The sequence below is a fragment of the Wyeomyia smithii genome, chromosome 3 (assembly GCF_029784165.1).
Source record: "Wyeomyia smithii strain HCP4-BCI-WySm-NY-G18 chromosome 3, ASM2978416v1, whole genome shotgun sequence".
In the NCBI taxonomy this organism is placed as follows: domain Eukaryota; kingdom Metazoa; phylum Arthropoda; class Insecta; order Diptera; family Culicidae; genus Wyeomyia; species Wyeomyia smithii.
In genome coordinates this window covers 115,935,385-115,958,631 of record NC_073696.1, presented here as the reverse complement: position 1 = coordinate 115,958,631, position 23,247 = coordinate 115,935,385, and the positions used below count along the sequence as shown (strand labels likewise).

The window sequence follows — 23,247 nt, the reverse complement described above, 5'->3', positions numbered from 1 at the left end:
CATTTTCATGGCGCATTTCGATCCAACTCAAATAGTTTGAATAATATCACTTAAATAATTTCAATAACAATATGATCAAGTTATTGGCTGCTGAATACAAAGACCAACCGAAGGAAAAGCACTTTACAGGTACGTAAATTATTATTGGGCGTGTTATATTGAACTGGCGCGGCTGCCTCGGCTGGACATTTTTACACAGTTGTTATAAACATCTGGAAGACATCTTGAAAACAAGTGCCATTTATGTCAGTTTTTGTTTGCTGAAATCATGTTATTGAAAAACATCTCCAAAACCAGAAAAACGAGCTTGTTTTCGAAGTGTGGTTGAATTACTGATGAAGAACAACTTCCCGCAAATGTTTTATTTTAAGTTGTTTTCTGTACTGTTTCGATAACATCATGAACTTAAAGACAAGCAAAGGCAGTTTATATTTATTAATCTATGAAATACACTCATGATATAGCATAATATCTCCAGAGCAAGAAAATAACAACACAAGTTTTCGAATGCGCTTATAGTACTCTTATATGACTACTGTCATTGAGAATTATTTTCTAACATGTTCTGTGTGTTACTTGGGTTCCGGCCCTTATATATTTTGTATGGTAACCCATGAAGAAATTTGTGAAATATGGGAAACACATATTTTTTGCATCGTCTTCTCCGTGAAGACCGAAAGGCCGAACACCGTCGGTTGTAGCAGATAACTTTATGGCTTGGGAAAAGTCGCTGTAGAAACCCGAGGGCCGAATCCTTTTGGAAACTTTGGCGAAGCTACAGCAGAAAGAGTGCGAAGTCGATTATTGATGTAACGTTATGCAGCCCGGGACTGATCACGAATTGGAGGGTAGATGACGGTTACACTAATAGCGATCACAATTCGGTGTGCTATAGCGTAGACCACAACACAAGGCAGTGAGCAACATGTAGAGCCAATGCTCTAACCAGTCACGGCTGGAAGACATCGCACTTTGGCGCTGATCTATTTGAGGAAGTAATTAGAAGTGAACATGAAGGTGGGGAGTGCTGGGGAGTGCTGATCAACTAATTGCTATACTACCGCAGGCGTGCAACGCCAACATGCCTACAATTAGGCACAAACAGAAGGGGCCGGTTTACTGGTGAATCGATGCGATAGCAGATCATCGCAGAGCGTGCCTCCGTGCGAGGCGAAAAATGCAGCGTATGCATACCGATGTGCAAAAAAGGAGCGCCGAACCGCATTCGCATCTGCGTAAGCTACGCTCAAGAGCGCAATAAAGGCAAGTGAACGAGCCTGCTTTGACAGACTACGCGCTAAATCCAACACGAATCTGTGGGTTGACGCCTATAGGATCGTAATGGCTAAGACTAGAGAAGGGTCAGCGAGAGCCGAGCAACCAAGAAACGACGATGGTGGCACGGATCATTGAGGGGCGATCCAAGTCCTTGGCTTCCGGTTGTCAAACCACTACGAACTGTGAGTGACGGCAGCCATGCAGAGTACATATAGGGAGGCGATAACGGTTACGAATGAGGCATTCTTTGATATAGCAAATTCCTTGAAGATTAACAAGGCTCCAGGACTAGACGAAATTCCCAACCTGGCTATTAAGACGGTCATACAGGTAGGCCAGGGGTTGCCTAGGGCGGTCATGCAGAAATGCTTAGATGAAGCGACAAAGAGATCGCCAGATAGACCAATCTACCCGCTAGACACAGCACCCAAGTAACACACACAACTTGTTAGAAAAGAATTCACAATGACAGTAGTCATATAAGAGTACTATAAACGCAATTGCAAACTTGTGTTGTTATATTCTTGTTCTCGAGATGTTATTTTATAGCATAACTGTGCCTCATAGATTATTGAATATAAACTGCCGCTGCTTGTCCGCAACTTGTGTATATGATGTTATCAAAACTGCACAGAAAACAACTTAAAATACATCATTTGCGAGAAGTTGTTTTTCACCAGTGATTCCACGAATTGAAAACAAAACATTTTGAAAACAAGCTCGTTTTTTCCTGGTTTTGGATATGTTTTTCAATAGCTTACTTAATCAAAATAAAATAGATTATTTGATCAAATTGTTATTAAAATATTTGAACGATTTCACTAAAACTATTCGAGGTGGGTAAAAATGTGCCATGAAAAGATAAACAAAACGCTTGCAGTGCAACCAATATCACTTCATTTTTTGTTACCGTATATGTGACAATGTTTTCTAGTTTTGTTATGTTTTAAGTCTAGATAACGTTGAAACTATGCGAAAACAATTTTAATATTCAAGCTACAAAAAACAATCCATTTTTTAAGGTTGTACATTGTTTTTTGTTATCAATTTAAAAATAATTGGAAGTGCCATTGACGCGACGATCGTCGATATTGTTGCACTGCGCATAACAACACATTTACGCATGCGCTAGGTAAATGTTGTCATAGCAACGCATTTGCGCATGCGCTTCGTTGTGGCGGATTCTGACCCACGAATGCGCGAATTTCTTTATTCCACTGGGTTAGAGCAGATCTGCCCAAGAAAAAAGAACCGACATTGCGATTTACTACGCATGTAAGAAAGAGATGCCAGATAGTTGTTTACGGACCCATGCGGTGGTGGGCTAAATTGACTCTTCGCAATTAAATAAATCAGCGAACATTCTGTAATGCATAATTTTTTTTCCACTGATTGACAAATAGAGAACGGTATCCAATGAATGGCGCATGATTTCTTCAGAAGTAAAACACACTGTTTCACCATGAAATTTGACGTGCACGTAGAACTTTGTATTACAAGCATCTAAACGTTGATCTAATATTGTTTCTTGTTTTTCGGTGATTATTCGAAACGCCATAATCACTATTTTTTTATTGTTCCTAATATTAATTCAGCGCCGTTCTACAATATTTTTATTTTGAAGTTCTATGCTTACGGCAACGATGTTTTAATTAGTCAGCAATTACAACTTGAAAATAACCTGCACTGAACGTTTTCTTACCGTATTGGTACTCGAGATGTATTTTGCAGCTTCAGTCTAACAAGTTTGCTTGCTTTCATGAAGTTATATAATACTTCATATAGCAGCAGTACTTGTTACAGTAGCCTTCAATTTTTGCGCAATTTTCTGGTGATAGAGATGTCATGAAAAAGGTAATGTCAACTGGAATCTTTAACTGAAGGTTGTATTAGAGGTGTTATCTCAACTATTCTATAACAACGTGTGTTACTTGTGCAGATAAGGTGATTGAGAGGATAACCCTCAATAGACTTGTGAGATTCCCTAAAGGTGAAAATGGTTTATCAAGCAATTAGTTTGGTTTCTGTAAGCGTAGGTGGTTGCTGTTCCCTCCGTTACTTAGACGACCGGTATTGTGCAATTGTCACACACGAAATGAAAAAGCGATCGTTGAAACTCTTAGGTGTGATGGTCGGCGACAAGCTCACCTTTGGGACCCATGTTACAAGAGGGCTTCAACGGGCAGCGTGGCATTATCACATATGATGACTAAAATTGCTTACCAGCGTGACCACATCCATACTCTGGTATGGAGCACTAGTGTGGTCTAAGGCGTCAGGTACTGTAACTGAGGTAAACTAGAAAGTATTTACAGGCTCATGTTCCTGTGAGCAGTGTTGCGAAATTTCGACACAGAAAAATGAAAGTGATCCAACAGCAGTTTCACTCTCACTCACTTCAAACTGATATTGAGTGTGACCCAAGTCAACTATCAGTCAATAATCATGTCAGTCATATAAATGATATATCTTAATAAATATCGAAATTATTTTATCTGAGCCAATCTATTCCATGAAGTCAATGGATTAGGTAGGCACCTTCATCCTACGCCGCATAAACATAGTTAGAGCAACATAGCGTGTGCGAAATCACAGTAATGCTGCTAGTCAGCATTACCACTGTCAACTGATTGGCGCTGCAAGCAAATATCACTGTCAGCTCGTTCGTGTTGAAACTGATATTCGTAGTATTCAGTTTCAACTAAGAATCTATCACTGACAGTGAAAATTTGCAACCCTGCCTGTGAGTGCGTCTTGGCCGGCAGCATCATCGCCAGAGAAGGCGCGGATAGTTTCGAAAGACGTGACATAATGGGTATACGGAACACTGAACGATCATCTTCGATGGTAAGGTGACAGAGGGATTGGTTCAGCTCTGCCAAAAGTAAATGACGTATAAACTCGTACCGGTAATAGCCGGATGGATCGCGAGGTGCCATGGGGAAGTCAACTTCCATATGACATAAATTCTTTCAGGCCATGCTTGCTTCAGGCAATGTCTGCATAGGTTGCCGTGGTAGCGAGTGCTCAGATGCGGAAAAACCGCAGAGTTTTTCATATGTCCTCGTTTCGCGCGAGTGAGGAGCGATATCATAGCGGTGCTATCTGAAAAGCGGTTAGCGCGACTGCCTCCCGGATAATTCAAGCACTATAAGGCATTAATCGACGGGATGACCATCGAAGTGCCGGAGTGAGCTAATTTCTTGTCTCCTGGAGGTTAGTCAAATCTGAAAAGAGGGTGCACAAGGCACAAGAGCCGGCTTTCTAGAGTAATGCCTAGTTCGTGTAGTTTGTGATAGACAAAAATCGCGCTCGGTTATTTTAAGTGAGATCAGCGGGGAAGATTGAACATACAGAGGTCATCAGCGGAAAAGGTTGCTTTCGAGTATGCAGCAAATCGTGTGACGCGTTACATGCGGAAAAAATACTGGGAATACTGAGAGCTGTCGAAAGGAGGCTTCACCGCCGAGAGAAACGATCGAGTCCTCGCGGAGGCGGAGATTTTTGTCACCAGGCGAGCTTTTAGAGAGCAATTAACGGAGTCAGAAACCGGACCGATAGGGAGAGAAATTTGATTAGCGATAAGTCGAGTTAAAAAAACACTACGAAGTGGTGTTAAACGATGAAGAGGGTGAAAAGTTGTCGAAGGGAAGGACATAACTTGAGGAGGATGGATTAGCTGTATATGCGCTAAACATAAACGAGGTGAAAAAGATAGCCAAAAAGTCTCTAAGAAGGACAGCTTACCGGTAGAAGCCTTCGAAGTAGGGAGCGAGCGGCTGTATAGTGTAATTCACCAGATTATGGTCTGAGGAGTAACAACCTAGGGACTATCTATAAGAAGGGCCATAGACTCGACTGTAGCAACTATCGAGGCAGAACCTTCCTCATTTCTACATATAAAATGTATCCCGTTCCATAAACTAAGACTATTGCTGAAAGCTTTTGTTGTAAACATCAGTGCGGTTTCGGCTACAAAAGACCAGATATTCACCTTGAGACAGATCCTCAACAAGTTTCACACAACTTGCAGACACATCATTTATAAATAGACTTCAAGCCAACGTGCGATTCAGTAAAACGCAACGAGCTGTGGCAAATGATGTTTGAAAATGGTTTCCCAACAAAAATGATTAAGCTGATACGGGCGATTTTTGACAATTTCAAACCATGCCTCATGACAGTGGATGAAAAGCGGACGTGTTTATGATGTTGGATACTAGAAAGCAAGAGACCAGACTCTCGAACTTGCTATTCAACATAGCCTTGGAACGTGGTATACGAAGGGCTGATATGCAGAGGAGTGACACCATTATCACGAAGTCTCACATGCTTCTAGGCTCTGCGGACGACATCGATTTCATTGGTGTTAATCGTAGAGTTGTGGAGGACGCCTTCACGGTTCTCAGAAGGGATGTTGCGAGAGTTGAACTTACCATGAACACTGCCAAAACGAGTTAAATGGTAGCAGGCAGAGAGCGTGGTAGTCTATGGGCTGTGGTGATGAATGGGGATACTTTCGAAGTGGTTGATGAACTTGTCTGTCTTAAGCAGGTATTAGACGAAGCAAATATTTGCTATTTTTGGTACTATTTTTATTTGCACAAAATAACATCTGTATTGAAAAATAGCAAATATTTGCTTCGTCTAATACCTGCTTTAGTTTAATTGTAACAAGAGACAAATTGCGGCAGCAAACAGGGTTTCTCACGGATCGCGTAGACAGCTTAGGTTCTGCAGTCTTAAGATCCACACAATACACGAGCACGTAGAGTGAATGAGCAACCAGCAAAGATAATATTCATCAGAAATCCGAATGGAAGCCGACAACTTCAAGGCAGACGTAGTAGCGGGTGCAATGCGTGACTAGAAAGGAGCAGCCCAATATGGAGTTTCGTTAAGGCGTATTCTGGATTCGACACAGACGACAGTTAGAGTTTAGATACATCGAGGGTAACTAAGGTTGAGAAGATAAAGGCTTTCGGAGCTAGCTACTATTGCCCGGAGTACGGAGCTAGGTACTATTTTGGATCTTTGCAACTAGTGGAGCCTTTTGAAACTTGTTTGGAAAGCGGAAAAACATAAGCCTTATATTCCTGTATGGACTCATCACTGCGACCAGAAACATTGATCTTTTGTGATATCGCAAGGATGTTAGTTGTATTTCGCACTTCTATTATTAGCAATATTACTATTGAAAGGAAGTAAATGATTATTATAATTGGTGTAAGGTGTATGAATTTCGCCCTTCCTTTTTACGCTCACTACCCTCGAGTCTCCTTTTGTATTTTTAGGTTTCTTTTCTGTTTCATGCAATGAAGCTGCAATGTTCTGGTGCTCGTGGTCAAGTGAGTACGTGTTTTGTGGCCTGTTTAGCGCCAGCAAAATTTAACTGAAAATGAAACGAAAGCGAACAAAAAAGAATTATTTTGTATAGATCACTGTTAATTTTTTAATATAATTTCAAGGAGAATCGTATCAATATTTTATTACATTTCACTGCATGTATCGTTCCTAGTATTTTATCATCAGATCGAAAAATAAACACTGATAGGTATTCATTACAAATTTCTCCGATTCAAAATGTATTTGAAAAAAAAAAAGTTATCTCAAGACTTGTTTTAGTATATAAAATCAGATATATAGTACAAGTGAATAATGTGTTTTGTCACAATTGAAAATTTCTATGCGTCCCCTTTTCAACTAAACCAATGGAGACGCTGTGTACTTGGCCAGTAAATTTACATCGCGGAAACCGTTTTTTTTTTTCGAATTTTTTCAACAATACAGAATGTTTAAAATAATTGAACTTTCTGTTTTTTTTCTTGAGTTTTGAATTTAAGCGTTTTTCACGAATTAGAATTAGGTCTCCTCGTGGTGCAACTTGGATATCGCTAAATGGACTTAACAATCGTTTGCTCGATGCGAATCCTATCTTATCCCCCAATTTCCTACAATCCCGTAGTACGTACGAGAGTGTCGCCTAGTCAGTGGCCTCTTACTAAATAAGTAACCGCATAATCAAAATCCTTTCTACTATCTTCGAGCTACGGTAAAGATGAGCGTGGCCAGCAATGATGACTGTCAGGCTATTGTTCCACAAGCAATCTGAGTGGAAGTAATAGTCATCAGTCTACAGTCTAAGGAATATACTCGCCTCGCTGCCTCCGATCAATACTATTGCCAACTTCCATTCCCTGGACAGGTTTCAGTTCAACGCCCCTCGGACCAGTTTTGTTATAAGAGAGAGTTATTTTTATCAAGAGCTATTTGTCAAGGTTTGAGAATTCAGCTTGAAGTAACGGTTAGTGAGGAGAGCCTGATAATAAACCCATGCTTAAGTCCGTTGACATTGAATGGGGTGGATTCTACTAAGATTCGAACTCACGACTACCCGCTTGTCAAAGCGGACTCGTATTTAAAATATATTTTTGTATAACCATATTGTTATTGGGTCGGTGCCACACCCATCAAAAACGGAAAAAATTTTGTTACTTTTGAGCAACATTTTATTATTTTTTGTGTTTTGTGGGCGTTTCTGCAAGGGAACATATAACCAAGAACCTCAATGCATGTGTTAGCGAGACTTCACCGGCTGCATTTGTATCGATGTTCTGTCTCCCTTATTAACACATACACAGGATCTCTCCCGTTACTTTCTTGTATCAAATGTCTAATTGGAAATTTGGAAATAAAAAGATATAATATCTTGTGACCAGAGTTGCCACAGGTGCGAATATAGGTTTTCTAGATTGGCACAAGTTTTGTACTATCAAAACATATGTAGAGAGATGTATGTTATTGCTTTTTGGTAACAATTTTGTTACCAGAAGAAAAATTTTTAGTCATTACTATCGAAGTAACAAGTGAAAATTTTGCGTGTACGTATTTTATCACGGAACAGCTTAACTTTTAACCCATCTCTATTATTGTTCAAGGCAGGACAATGGGTTGTATCATCAAAAGTAAAAATAGCTAAATAGTTAGAATGTAGATTGGTTTTTGAATATTCAAAATCATTTAACACATAGTTTTTAATACAATACAGATACTAGAAATGAAATTTCAAATGCCATTCTATTAAAATAAAAAAAATGATTTTCTCGATTGAAATCGATTGTTACATAATAATCAAATTGAAGCAAATGCAAACTATTTGTCTATTGGGTTTGTTGAAATTGAGTCATTTTTTCAACGAAAACGGAATAAAAAAACATCTTTTTGATACGGTAATTTAAACAGACACATTGATTATTTCTTTCAGAAATATACATATCTCTATGTTCGCTCTATAGGGAGGCTACCAACAATCAACATCACAGCAGGCAAACCAAATCGGTATAAGCTTATACGCTCCTATTTGCTATCCCAACGCTAGTCTAATCACATTCTTCTCTCAAGGCGGAGAGACATGTCGCAACGTCAACATTTTTTGGCCGTACGCTCAGTTGGTGTTAACATAGAAGGAAATTGTTGATTATTTTACCGGTAGGTACGAGACCACTTGCGGTTTCGCAGCACGTCTCTATTGGATAACGTGTATCCTTTCTCCATGGAATGTGAACAATGCAGCGAGACCCTGATAACTGAAACTGGAATCATACGATCCAAAATTGCGGTATATTTATAGATAGTATAGACGAAACTGATATGGTATGTAAGCTAACAACGTTGGTACTGATTTCCGAAATGCTTAGCAAAAAAACTTGCGGTACGTTAGGTACAACTATTTTGAATTTGAATCGTTGTTTAGTAAGTAAAGAAATTGTTGTGATATACTTCCGGAAAAATCATTATGGTTGTCAAAGAACTGCGAATGCCTATAATTATAATACGCATGGATGAGATTCTAGATTCCAATGCTATAATGTGCTCACACACAAGCAGACTTGATCCTCTTCAGAAAACGAATGAAATCTCGTAAGCTTCGAAACTAATTTATCATTCCTTTCCAAGCGCTCTATAACAAAACACTCCAAACGAACATTTCGAAGTGCCACCGCTATATCACAAAACAGATTCAGAATTGAGCCGGTCGCTTTCAACTTTACAATGTTGTTAGGCTTTTTTCTCATCCCACGTTAGACATGCGACGTGACAAAGTATAGATTAAAAGTCTAGAAAATGAACCTAAAATTGTGAAGTATGCATATCAAATTTATTATTTAAACCTTGAGTTTTGCTACGTTTATCAGTAGGACTACGATTTATATTAGTACAAGGGGAAAAGGGAATGGGGTGACAAAAGTCTAAATAGAACGACAGTTTATCAGTTTCAATTATAAACAAATAATGTTTATAAATTTCGTTCAGGGGTATAAAACAAAATTGCAACAGATTGTTAGAATTATGGTGCAAATCATAAGTCAACAGCGAAGCTTCATTTACGAGAATTAAAATTTGAGTAAACTATTCAGAAAAATTCACTTTTAAATTGACAAAAGTATTATTTGTTGTCAAAAAGCTGCGAAAAATTCAATTAAACAAGTTTATATCATAACTATAGACTCCATCTACATTTATAATACACACGAATGAAACTCCAAATTCCAATGTGCTCACATACAAGCAAATTAAACCCTCTTCAGAAAACGAATAAAATTTCGCAAGCTTCAAAACTAATTTATCATTCCCTTTCAAGTCGTCTTATAATAAAACACTTAAAACGAATATTTCGGAGTGACACCCGTTGTGTCACAAAATAGATTTAGAACGGAGCCGGCCGCTTTTAACTTTCCGTTTCCGATATTGTTAGGCTTTTTTCTCACCCCACACTAGACTTGCGTTGGGACGTGACAACGTATAGATTAAAAGTCTAGAAAATGAGCCTAAAGTTAAACAGGAAGATCTTTCGAACCGGGTGGCCTGGTAAGAGGTGTATCAAGGATGTTGTTTCCCTCGTAAACGCGCTTGGCCTCAAATCGTGATCCGTGCGGTAAATCATCGGGCAAAAAAAAAAAACAAACAATATAGCAGAAGGGTACGTTTTGATATTCTGGGAGCGACTGGATCGCAATAACCCATTTGCTCTAGCGGCAATCACCAGCTTCGTATGCCAGCCGCCGATCTGCCACAATCGGGCAAGCTACGCATAACAAAGCCATCGAACAGATATCTTTTTTTATGACTAATCGAGTTTTGGTTTTTTACACAGAAAAAGCTAAGTAATCAATAAGTTTTTAATCGTTAGAAATCGTGTGTAAGAGATACACATGTGGCTTTTGTAAACAAAGAAAATGTGATTTTTGTGTGTTCGCGGGATGAGGTTTGATAACGGTTACGCTCCATTTTAACATTTAAAGTGACAAAGTTTTATCAGACAACATCGCATCCATAGTATTTTCATTACTTGTTTGCGAAAAGTCTCCACCGAACACTAGGGGGATTAATTCCATTATCCTTTATTTATACTTGTTCTGTTTTCGATTTAAATTTAGATTTGCCGGCTAGCGTGTGAAGTCTTCAGAGCGCCAAATGTGGAGCCAAGTGTGTGTTTCGTTTTTTGAAAGGATTTATGCTGCGTAAGCCATAAACTAGGGTTCATGGCGCAATGTGGGCATGATATTGACGCTGAAATTGCCTTTTTGGAAATAAAGCAGGGCACGACTTTTTATAGATAAGTGCGGTTATGAGCAACAACTTGTGTGAGCAATTTCGAAGCGATTCATGATGAAATATAAGTAAAAATGCGAGATAGACAAATGAACCATAGACATAGATTCGATTGAAAGTTCATTTTCAATTGTTTTTAATAAAACCCTATTTCTTCAATCACATTATCTACAAAAAGTGCGAAATACAAAGCTGCCCATAATTCAAAAATTGGCTAATATGCCATTTTTACCAAAAACGAGAAAACAGTTTCTCGTGATGGTAAACACCCTAAACTAGGTCCCTACGGAAGCCGATTGTCAAAAAATGCATTTGGGAAGGCAGCAAATGTGAAACAATTTTGGCTAATATCCAAAATAATTGAGAAGTTGGCTAATATCCAATATGTTTCTACCTGTGTCATGTTCACGACCCAGTGTTTTATTACTGTACTTTGTTTCGTCTAACTTTCGAAAGTGTGTTATAGCCTGGTGGTTACTGGCGACAGGTAAGCGATCGTAAGGCCCTTACCTCAAATTTTAAAAACCGTTTTTACGAAAACTATTCGAACAAAGAATATTTGAACGAAGAATATGCAACAAGCATTTATTTGTTGTGCTGCGAAACCCAATGATCAAAACGTGTGACTGTTTCCTTCTGTCATAAATCTTTACATTCTTGAAAATGCTATTTAGCTATTCGATTTGAAGTAATATTAAAGAAAAGATTCAGATTTTATTTTGGATTTGATGAGAAAAATAGGAAAGTGGATTGTGAGATTATTATGAATGATAATATTTTCGTTATATTGTTATATTGTTGCACGAAACAATTGTCTCGTCGTCTTTTTCATCCTCACTTGCGCTTCCGTTTTGTTTCATTAAATTTAAAACCACTTTCGTCACAAACGAGCACGATATAATTCACATCGTATGGATATTAGCCAAATTGCACACCGGTTTGTCAACTGACCATTCGTTTATAATTGAAAAAGCGGCTACTGCGCTAAAAATACGTGGCGAATGGAATTTTCCTGCAGACTTCTCTGTTCCAACTCAACGGCAGGGTCCAGCATATATGAAGGGTGATATACTCAATAAAAAAGTTGTCATGGATAGTCAAAATATGTTCTACCGACATAAAAACTTTAAAATGCGTTTTTCTCGATTTGATGCCTATGGCATATTAGCCAATTTCTGAATTATGGGCAGAAAGGTATTAAGATATTTTCTTCAATTTTGTTTAGTACTTATGGGAGTTATATTTGCCGATAAATGTAATTTCCGTTGGCTTTCAAACGAAATTTTGCCAAAGATATACCCTATATATACTAGTACACAGCACTATCAGCTCCCGTAGATTTATTCGCCTTCGCATCACAAACAGATTCCGTCTGAGACAAAGAATGTCCCAACCCTGGCATCGTCTTCGTCGTCGGTTTTCAGCGTAAAGGAGCTTCGCCCGGAAATGCAAAAAAAATCCGGCTAAAACGAAAATGCGGTGAGAAAAAGTTTATTTCTGTTCATGCTTGCAGAGAAAATCTGCATCCAAGAGACTAGATCTTCTCCGATACGATTTTTATTAGCAAAGTTTAGCCGGTAAATCTTTTTCCGCTGGTAGAATGTTTTTTTGCTTTGTTTTTCTAAAAGTAGAAAAATGCGTGTGCTTTCTTTATGTTTTTATTGCACTATTGTCGCTTTAAAATAGTCTTCTTTCAATAATGTGCAAATGGGAAGTTGCAGGATATACTGCGATGTGATTTATCCTACATTACATAGTAAAAAATTAGCTTCTGCCATCCGTTTTCTATTGCTATAAACGAAAGCAATCTAACGTTTTGCGCCATAAATAAAATTTAGAGGAAAACTTTTCGAAAAGAACAATGCAAATCGTTTCTGGATGGTATGTTTTTTCCGGATTTTTTCCTCCTTCGGATGACACCATTTTGACTGGCTTGCTGGTGACAATGCCAATGATCGTTTGGCTAACCAAGTTTGCGGTCCAAATACTAAGTTTTATGGGAGTTGGGGCAGTCCAAGTATCACACCCTCACCACTTACCACTAACCTCACACACATACATGCATGCAGATAAACGTCGTATCCACTGCGAAGCGCCGGACATTATGGCAGCCATCATCAGCTGGAGAGGTGTGTCGGTGATAAATGATTGTTTTTCTTCCACTTTCTGCTCACAGAGTGACCGTTTGTTTCCTGTTCCAGTTTTTCAGCCTTATCGCAAATGACATCCTTGTTCCGTTCATTTATTATTTGGCAGGCGGCAGTCATGTCGGCTACTGAATTCGGTTGCTAAACGGAAATGCAGTCTTTTCCACATAGTTTACACGCTTAGCCATGTCACGGACAGCAATTGCTTTGGATTTGTTTGTTCAACAGCAAAAGATGGTTATTAGAATCATCTCTTTCGAGACCAGTGCGTAAGCGGAACAGGATTATAAACTTCGTTCAACTGAAGAATGTTGTCTTCAGATCGGAGTTTTGTTAAAAATCTTAAAAGGCATATTTTTTATGTATTATTCAAGTGTTGTCGTTTTTGATTTCTATATTTTTTGTGTCTTACTCTGAATTCAAAAAAGGTGCATGTTTAATTATGTGGTGTCAATTCAATTCAATTGGCCGTGTGCTGGAAGCTCGCTCCACAAAAAAAAAAAATCGAAACATGATGTACGACAAACTTGCAGTGCTCAAGTAATGCTACAATTTTGTCCAAAAAAGTAATGCTCTAACTCTTACGCCTAAAGTATTAGAGCCCATATTCAGTGCTATATTCAGTCTGCCAATATTATGATATTCACTGCGAAAATTGACTGAATATTGCACTGAATATGGATCCTCAAATTTAGTCATAAGAATTAGAATGGCACCATACAACAAACTTGTAGTACTACTTAGGGACTACAAGTTTGTCATACACCGTTTCTCTAAATTGTACTTGTGGAGCGAGCTATCGGCACGCGGCGAAAAAGCACCCTAAAATTGAATATGCAACTTTGATTGGGCCCCACTCGAAAGTCTAATCATCTTTACAAAAGTCGATTTACATGAAGTAAGGATCGTTTTTTAAGTATTTCATGCGAACGTTGCGTAAAGTTTGCCTGCACCATGCTTATCAACCTATACATGATGTTCCAGGATCTAAGCGTCTCTCTGCTTACGACAAAATCGATAATAAATCTTTAGCATAGAAACTTTTTTAGTGTCAGGTGTTCTCATGGTTCTGAGCCTACCCTCACTAATAAGAAGAAGGCCTATGTGGCCTTTGCTGTATCTAAGAGTCGACGCCATTGTACTCGATCCATGGCAGCTTGTTGCCGCTGTCTCTGTACATCTCCTTCAACTTGGTCAATCCACCGTGCACGTTGCGCGTCACGATGCTGCGTTTCTGTTGGGTTGTTATCCAGATCCATTGGTATTCGTCGGAAATCCTTACGACATGTCCAGCTCACCGCAGCCTTCCTACTATAGTGGGTCCCTCGGCTACTGATGCAATTCGTGGTTCATTCGTTGTTTCCATCTGTCGTGTCCTCAGCCCATCTTCCACCTGCACCCCACCATAGATCGTACGCACCTCCCGTTCGAAAACCCCAAGAGCACGCTGGTTCTCTACCTCTCATTCATAAGTTCGCTGTACGTTTCCGTCAACGTATCGAAATTACGTGCCAAAATGTCAATGCCGGCGGCGAAGCCAAGTAACTGGCCGGACTTCCTGAAGATCGTAACACTAATGTCTTTTTACGCTCTTCTAATAACTCCTCCCATGGCAATTTTGAACAGCAGACATGAAAGGCCTTTCGAAAAAAATTGAGAGCGTCCCTGAAACCCACACTGTATACACATCGTTGCTCTGATTAATCGCATAAGTTTGTCCAGGAACCCGGAAACATGATCGGACATCGACGCACATTGGGGCCAAATCGAGAAACGGACAGCAAAAGTATTTTTTCAAGTCCTATGTTATTCATGTCTTCTAGGAAGTCGGAATAGTCAGAAAGGTACTTTATCGGCTGGCTACATGCAAGCTTGGATTCCTTTGCGCCTTTTCGAGTTTCACCTCCAATAAAAAGCATTTGAAAACATTTTTTTATTTTTTTTTATAAAGAACGTATATAATAACCAATATATCAGTAAGAGTTGTTCATCTTCATTTTCCGCGTTCTTTTTAATTTTAAACAGCCAATATTTGAGTTAATTATATGAATGAAAACTGCTTTTATAAAACCTTGTAAACAAAAGTCTTGTAGCTCTGAAAACTTAATTCATAGAGGTTTGAGGTTTATAAAAGTTTTGTAATAAAATTCTACACAACTTTGCAGAAGGAACTATTTGTCTAGCAAGTCACGTTCAAAAGTTAGATGTGCCGCCCTCTGTACGGCGAAAGTTGTAACGAATGTCATTGAAGCGTATGAAGGACAGCAGTAAACGAAGTTACTTTCTAGAAGACATGAAAAAATAGTTTGGCCGTCCGTTTCTCGATTTGGTCCCACTGTGCGACGACTATTTTACTAGACCATCGTACCTTGACACCAGCTGAGAGGTGTCTACGCAGATTTTAAAAACTCTGAAGTCATCATGTTGCATTTCAAAATAAGAGCCTTTACAAAAACTGACAAAATCGGCATCTTGCTTTCGAAAATGGCTTCGAATATCAGGTTACGGTCTCTAGACCAAGGATGGTGATCTGCGATAAAATCGGCGATAAACATTCGATATTTTTCAGCGTGTGAGTCAACTTTTTCTCTCAGTCGGTTCTAACATTTATTGTACGATATGCCAGTCCGAGTGAACCAATTCGGAGTAGGGTTTGCAATCCCGGGAACGATTTCCCGGGAAATAGCTTTTCTCGGGATTCCCGGATCCCGGGAACAGAAATATTGATTCCCGGGATCCCGGGATTCCCGAGTTCAGCGAAAAATTTAGTATGATTCACTATAGTTTTTATGCATTATTGCGATTAAATTAAATACGTCAAACTGTTGCGACCTCAAATAAATCATTTAATAAAACTTAAAGTAACTTAAAGTATAGTATTTAAACGTGAAAATCATTTTTGCATGTTAATTAGTAAGCCTTCAAATCGATCCTTCCGGTTTGTCTCGGTCACAGAAAACCACCGAACGGCGAAATAACGAAATAACGTAGTTAATTAACCAAAAATCTTCCTTTGAATCTTACGTTCTAATCAATAATGATATAAACTCCAAAAGGGTTTGAAATGTTGCTCTGTCAATGAAAACTAGATTTGAGACGCAGTTTATTCAAAATAAATCACAATGGCATAGCAAATATATTTAAATAAAAAAAAAGCGAATAGGTTTGCTACCGCTCAAGTAAACAGTAAATATTCACTGTAGTATAAAAAACATTTTGCCCAAAAAGTCCGTACCGAATATAGCAAATATTTTTCGCGTCCAATGCCTGCCTAAGAGCCCAAACACAATAGATACGTTTGCGTTGCGTTGACGTTAATTTGACAGAAAATGTATGGGCTAGCTGTCAAATTGCCGCAAACGCAGCCACAACGTATCCATTCATTCAAACATCAGCGGTGATTCAGCAGACTTGAGCAAAGTTTTACAGAAGGAAATAAAATTTTTGAGCTTAACGGAAAATCGTCAGCGGATCTGAAGCGCCTGTTTGGCGACATGAATACCCTGATTCTCCTCTTCTGCAAATATATGCTACAAAAATCGATCACGAATTTTTTATGTTAACTTGAAAATGTTTGGTATTTCATTTGTTTTTTTTTTTTTGTTTTTCATGCGGATTGAGAATGAAATTTTAAACAATTTTTTGTTACCTTTTACTGATGAATTCCATTTAAAATGTCATTCTGCTAAAGAATTTGTTAGTTCCCGGTTCCCGGGAATTCCCGGGAAATTCGAGTTTTCATTCCCGTTTCCCGGGAATATTGCAAACCCTAATTCGGAGATTTGCTGAGATAATTCATTCTCTCTCAGATATCGAATTTCCGATTGCTCAACAAACCGATGATTCACTCTTGGTTGATAGAATCTAAGTGTCAACACAAGAGAGAAGAATCGCGAGACGATAATTATCGGAAAAGAGAAGTGATTGCGATCGCTTAAACAATTATCTCTTTCTGAGTCGCAAGTGTTGACAGTAAAATAGGTTTTTCGTCGTTTAACAAAATGTTGCTTGCTGTTGTCAATGTCAACTCAATGTTTCTTTGTTCGTCGGTTTTATTTGCATCGAAGGTTTGTTCACTGATGTTTGTTGGCCGATATCGAAGTTTTTCGACGTTGACTAACGTCTATATCGAAGTTAGGCGCCTGAATTTGAAAATCTAGTAATTCAACCAGGGAAAAGCAGGGAAAAGTGGTCAGGTTTTGAGCGCTAATTTTTCAGTCATTTATAATCAGGTTTTCGAGGTTTTGGCATCAATCGATCAGAAATTCTTTTACGGTTTAATTAATGTAACAAAAACAAACTATTGTTTGAGATACACTATTGAAAAATTGGTGATTAATATCGATTGTCTGAATCATACCGCGCAGCCTCTCTTCCCAAGCACAGTCGACACTAACGGGTACAATCGATCTGACTTTGTTGTTATTGTTTTTGTCACTTTCTGTTTCCCATGCTTATTTACGTTCCTTGTCATTCCATTTTCTGCTTAGCCCCTTCTTCTTTCTAACTAACTGACGAAGCCTTGGTATAAAAGGTACCGTTCGAACATTTCACCCCATCAGTTTCATTAGTAAACCGTACCGGTTACATACGGACGCTAGGTGTTAGCAGCTAAAAGGAGGAAAGACAAAATAGTACCGGTCATCTCGTGCCAGTTTCACCCGTAATGCTGGTGGCTGTAAGTAGTACGTGGCTACTGCAAAATACTAAAATGGCTGGAATTCTGGACGGACTAACCAGTAAACAATAATAATCGGCAACTGGCACCTTTTGATGCCTCGAAGTTTTATAAAAGAAGCATTGCAATTCCCTCTACTGTTTGTTTTAATGGAATATGTTTTTTTTAATTTTTTTTAAGGTGGGGATTTGTTAGTAGCTTAAGTATTTATGATAAAGAAAGTAATGAGTATGTGGACACACAAATGGTGACTTCTCAACACTGTTAAAAATTTGTAATTTTATTTGTTAGGATTTGTTTGCTTTCGCAATTAGGACTTATCGTTCGTAGGGATTTAAACCTACTTGTCAGAAAGGGGGAAGTAAACTTATAACTAACTTAATTGCTAACTTATTGGCTATAAAGAGAGCTTATCGTAGCAATTGAGGATTGCAACGATTTTTGTCGAAAATTGTTAATAATTTTATTTGACATAGCTTCTAATGGTTCAACACCAGTAAGTCTATGTAATTCGAGTGTACCAAACCAAAGGACGCTTCAAAATCATTTTCAGAATTTTGTTCTGAATACTTTGAAGCGTTTTCTTCCTTGTTGAACAGTAACTTGACCAGATCGGTACAGCATAAAGCATTGCTGGTCTAAAAATTTGTTTGTAAATCAAAAGTTTGTTCTTTAAACAAAGTTTAGAATGAAAGGATATAAACATCTCGTATGTTTGATGCACTTGGCTTGTATACTCTCAATGTGCTCTTTGAAAATGAGTTTTGTATCGTGAATTAGTCCCAAGTACTTAACCTTGTCAGATCAACTTAAAATAACCCCATTTATCTTGACAACGTGATTATTGTTTGGCTTGCGGAAAGAAGCCCTAGGCTTATGCGGAAAAATTATCATTTGAGTTTAAGAACCATTGGGAGAGATATTCCACTTTTGCAAGTAGGAAGAAAAAATATCTAAACTTTTCTGCAATCTACTGCATATGACACGAAAACTTTTTCCTTTTACGGAAATGCTTGTGTCATCGCAGAACAATGACTTTGTGCATCATGGAGGCAAATCAGGAAGATCTGAAGTGAATATGTTGTACAGGACTGGACCCAAGACTGAACCTTGAGGCACACCTGCTCCGACAGTAAATCTATCAGATTTTGAATTCTGATAACAACCTGCAGAGTTCGATCAGTAAGATAATTTTTTTAAATTTTGGTTAGGAAAATTGGAAAATTAAAAGTTTGCAATTTCGCAATCAAACCTTTATGCCATACACTGTCGAATGCTTTTTCTATGTCTAAAAGAGCAGCTCCAGTGAAATAACCTTCAGATTCGTTAGCTCGTATCATATTAGTAACTCTGAGCAATTGATAAGTTGTGGAATGCCCATGGCGAAATCCAAACTGTTCATTTGCAGAAATTGAATCTTCGTTGATGTGTGACATCAATCTGTTAAGAATAATTCTCTCAAACAGTTTACTTATTGAAGAAAGCAAACTGATTGGTCGATAACTTGAAACTTCAGCTGGATTCTTATCCGGTTTTAAAACTGGAGTAATTTTTGCATTTTTCCATAATATGGGAAAATATGCAATTCTGAAGCAGCAATTGAAAATTTTCACTAAAAATTCCATTGTGCTCTCAGGGAAATGTTTGATTAGTATATTAAAGATTTCATCGTCACCAGTTGCTTTCATATTTTTGAAATTTGTTATAATTGATTCAATCTTATTCAAGTTAGTTTCAATTATTTCTGCAGGTAAAAAATTCTTGGAAGAAATTAAATCAAATTGACGTGTGACTTCATTTTTAATTGGACTCACAAAATTCAAATTTGAGTAATGAACACTCTCAAACTGCTGAGCAAGTCTTTGAGCCTTTTGTTCATTGGATATAAGAAAACGTTCACCATCTTTTAAAACTGGAATAGGCTTTGAAGGTTTCTTAAGAATCTTCGACCGCTTCCAAAAGGGTTTTGAATATGGTTTCAATTTCTCAACTTTAGTCTCAAAATTTTGATTTCTCAGAAGAGTAAATCTATGTTTAATCTCTTTTAGTAAATCTTTATAAATAGTTTCAAAATCATGGAATATAATAATACGGTAGTCAACGTCATGCGGTCGTGTTTTGAATACCACCCTCCTACCATTTTAAACAAGCAAAAACCTGCACACATTTTGGAAAAAAAATCCGCAAATATAAATAGATTTGCAACAAATAATTGTCATTTGAAAACACGAAATCGGCCACGGACTCTGAAAATCTGCATTTCACAGACAATTCTGTAAATCTGGTATCCCTGTTTGTGCTGCCATTTAGTTTGTCTGATGCTTGCAGTTTCTTCCCTGTCTGGGTTTTTGGTTTGCGATACAATTTTTACGGTTATCGGGACACTCTCACTCACAAGATGATTTAAACCAAAGATTTGGAAGTTCCACGGCTCGATCGGATTGAGAGACGATAATGAATTACCGATTGGAGCAAATGAGACAATCGAAGCATCGTATAACGAGCGACGATAATCTCGCATACAGTGCACTGGCTATGTAGTTTACGGAGTATTCTTTCGGCAATTTATTTAGGTTTTCTTCTCAAGAACGATACAAAACATCGCGTATTATGCGTGATCAGAATCCAATGGGATTCTTTCATGATAATTCTCTGATACGATTTTAACCATCCTTGCTCTAGACATCAATCACTGGTCTCCACAAAAGACCGAGTGACTGAAAATACAATACTTTTTCAAGGCTTTATAAAAATCTTCTAATAACTGAGCGTAAAGGTAATATCTTGTCAATCCAGTACAGGGAATCAACTCTGTGCAAGAAGAAGCACTCCCAAACCATGGTATTACCTCCTCCTATCCAGCCAATCGGGCGACGTACCCAGTTTTTTTCCACCAGAACCGATCAAGTTTACCTTCGTTTCGTCAGAGCACAACTTATTTTACAATTTCATGCTGTTTTCTGACCCTGTTCAATTGTAATGGTATGAACTGAATCATGCTAGAGGATGGTTTTGTGTGAGCATAGGAACCTTCCTGGGGCTTTTACAACCGAATCTAGGCTCCACAAGCCGTCTCTGAATGTTTGGGAACTCACAGACAGGTTCAGACCGGTTCTGATTTTCTTAGCAGGTTTGAACGAATCTTTGTTAGAAACACGTTTAATTTGAGCATCATCATTGCCTATCGTTTCCCAGAGACGTCCAGTCGGTTCCTGCGTATTTCGATCTTAAAAAGCAAATAAAAATGAATGTTTTCGATTTTCCCGTTCTGCAATCACCTGTTGACTTCTGCCTCGTGTTTTCCATAAAAACAATGCGTTGCAGTTCCGTGCAGTGAGAGGGGCGGCCTATGTTTCAAAGGTTTGACTAAAATTCATTAATTGAAATCTTATGATGTATTGTTCACAAGATAATTACTAGGATCAGTATCAAATAAAGTATTTCCGTAAAACAGCTATTTTTTTCCAGAAAACAGTCAAAGTAAACAATTGGTCTTAAATTTATTCACACTTATTTCGATTTTTCGCTAGAATCAATGCGTATAAGTGTTTACATATGTTGCGTAAACTTGGTGTGTCGAGTTGTCATGCTTGTGCGAATTCTCGCCGCTGCTTGCATATGCTTGAATTAAAATCGCGGACTAAAAGTTTATTTATAATATTTATTATATTTTCCACGTTATCTCGATTGGTCGAGGTTTTCTATTTTTTGTTGATTTGGCTGCAAATCTCGAGGTTCAGGTTTCTTCATTGTTTTTTTGCTATTGTTAGAAATAGAGATTCCGATTTGTTTCAAATGTGATATATCAGTTTTATTCATGTCTGGCTCGTATATTCTTATTTGATCTGTTTACTAAAACGAATATTCATTTTCTTTCAGCATGGTCAAATTTTGGCTCAGCAGTTCAGAAATTTTGACTTTCAAAGTTACGTCTGTGAAGAAAAATGACGGGTTGTGGAACCACTCTAATTTAGTAAGAGGTACTGCAAAACAAAAAAAGTATGTGTTCAATTTTTTACAGAAATGAAACCAGTCCACAAAGTTTAAACAAAATCGGAGAATATCTATTGTCTGTGGAATTCCAATATATGACGGTTACTTTTTTACAAAATTTATTTTCCATTACTCCACTGGAATAGATAAAGTACACTTGGTTTGTTCATCCAGGTCATATTCGAAGGTAATAAACGAGTTATTGACTATAATTACGAACAAGAAATATACGAGAACGCATCAATCAACGCATCGAAAGAAAGCCTGGTTCTGGACGGCCGACGACCCTGTGCGACAAAAGGCTTCAAAGAATGCTGAAAAGGGAGACCGATGGAAAAGTGGCTACATCGCTGCGTGCGCTTGGGGGGAGTTCGTTACAACCGGTAAAACGGTGAAAAAGTACCTGGCGAATATGGACATACATGTCATACATGTCGAAAGCGTGGGGAATGTACCATTACAGTTGAAGATAGCTAATAATACCAAATTTTGAATATATATATATATCGTTGACAACTGTGATTCTCAAGTACTTTTAAGGGAATTCGATTTGTGTTCAAAGGAAATCAAATAAATTCATTGTTGATTTTTGTACCAGAACGACCATCAAATATCTTACACTGAATCTGCAATACAGCGGCGACGCGCTGAAATCTCCCATCAAAATTTCAACAATCTAAAGCATTATCGTATTCAAAGCTACAGTCTATGATGTCTGTATGTGCACCGTGTGGTTTTTTATCAGTATGACTAATGTTTTCAATAGAATCACTTGCCTTGCGCCTTGAATAAAACACTGTATGTAAAGGCGACTGGTGCTGAAGCTCACTTCGCACTTCGTAGCTCGTTCAGCACCAACTGGCGGAATAAAACACTTTCAGGGTGATATTTTCACCTCCCACGCTTAAGGAATTCTATGACTCTCTTGTCGATAATGAATAATATGATAATTAAGTTTAGGAAAATTTAGGAAAACGAGAGAAAAACGAAAAAAAAAACAGAACAATGGTCAAAAACAGTATTTACTAGCAATCAACTGTTTAATGTAATGCTCGTTCAACGCTCTTGAAAAAAAAAACTGGTGCTCCAAATTTATTAGAACTACCTGCGTATGGACGCATTCAATTGGCATTCATTGATATTAACAGGTTTCTGATAGTTTTAGAAGAAAATATTTTTAAAATCGAAGCTGTGTGTTTATAATCATATTTTCAAAAAATTTAAAAATAATAAAACATGAAAAGTAATAAAAATTACCATAAAAACCAAGTTTTTTCAAGAGCATTCAATGAATAGGTACTAAATTATTTTGATCGTTATAGAACTGTTTATTAGCTAAAAATATAAACACTATTTTAGTATATTGTTCTGCCAGCTAGCAGAATAGAACTTTTTTTTTTTTAAAGAAATGAAGGAGCATTAAATGTAGTGTTATGGCATTTTATGAGCATCGAATGAGCACTACGTTTTCATGCTATAAACTATTTGTTCTGCTGACTTTGTACTTTCATACATTGAATCATCACTCTATCAAGCCCC

The 23,247-nt window shown here is 37.8% G+C and overlaps 1 protein-coding gene across 1 annotated transcript in view; it reads right to left on the bottom strand.

Annotated features, from left to right (window-relative positions):
* LOC129726734 (follicle-stimulating hormone receptor) overlaps positions 1-23,247 on the bottom strand; it is a 313,232-nt gene that overhangs the window by 39,096 nt on the left and 250,889 nt on the right. The window lies entirely within an intron of this gene.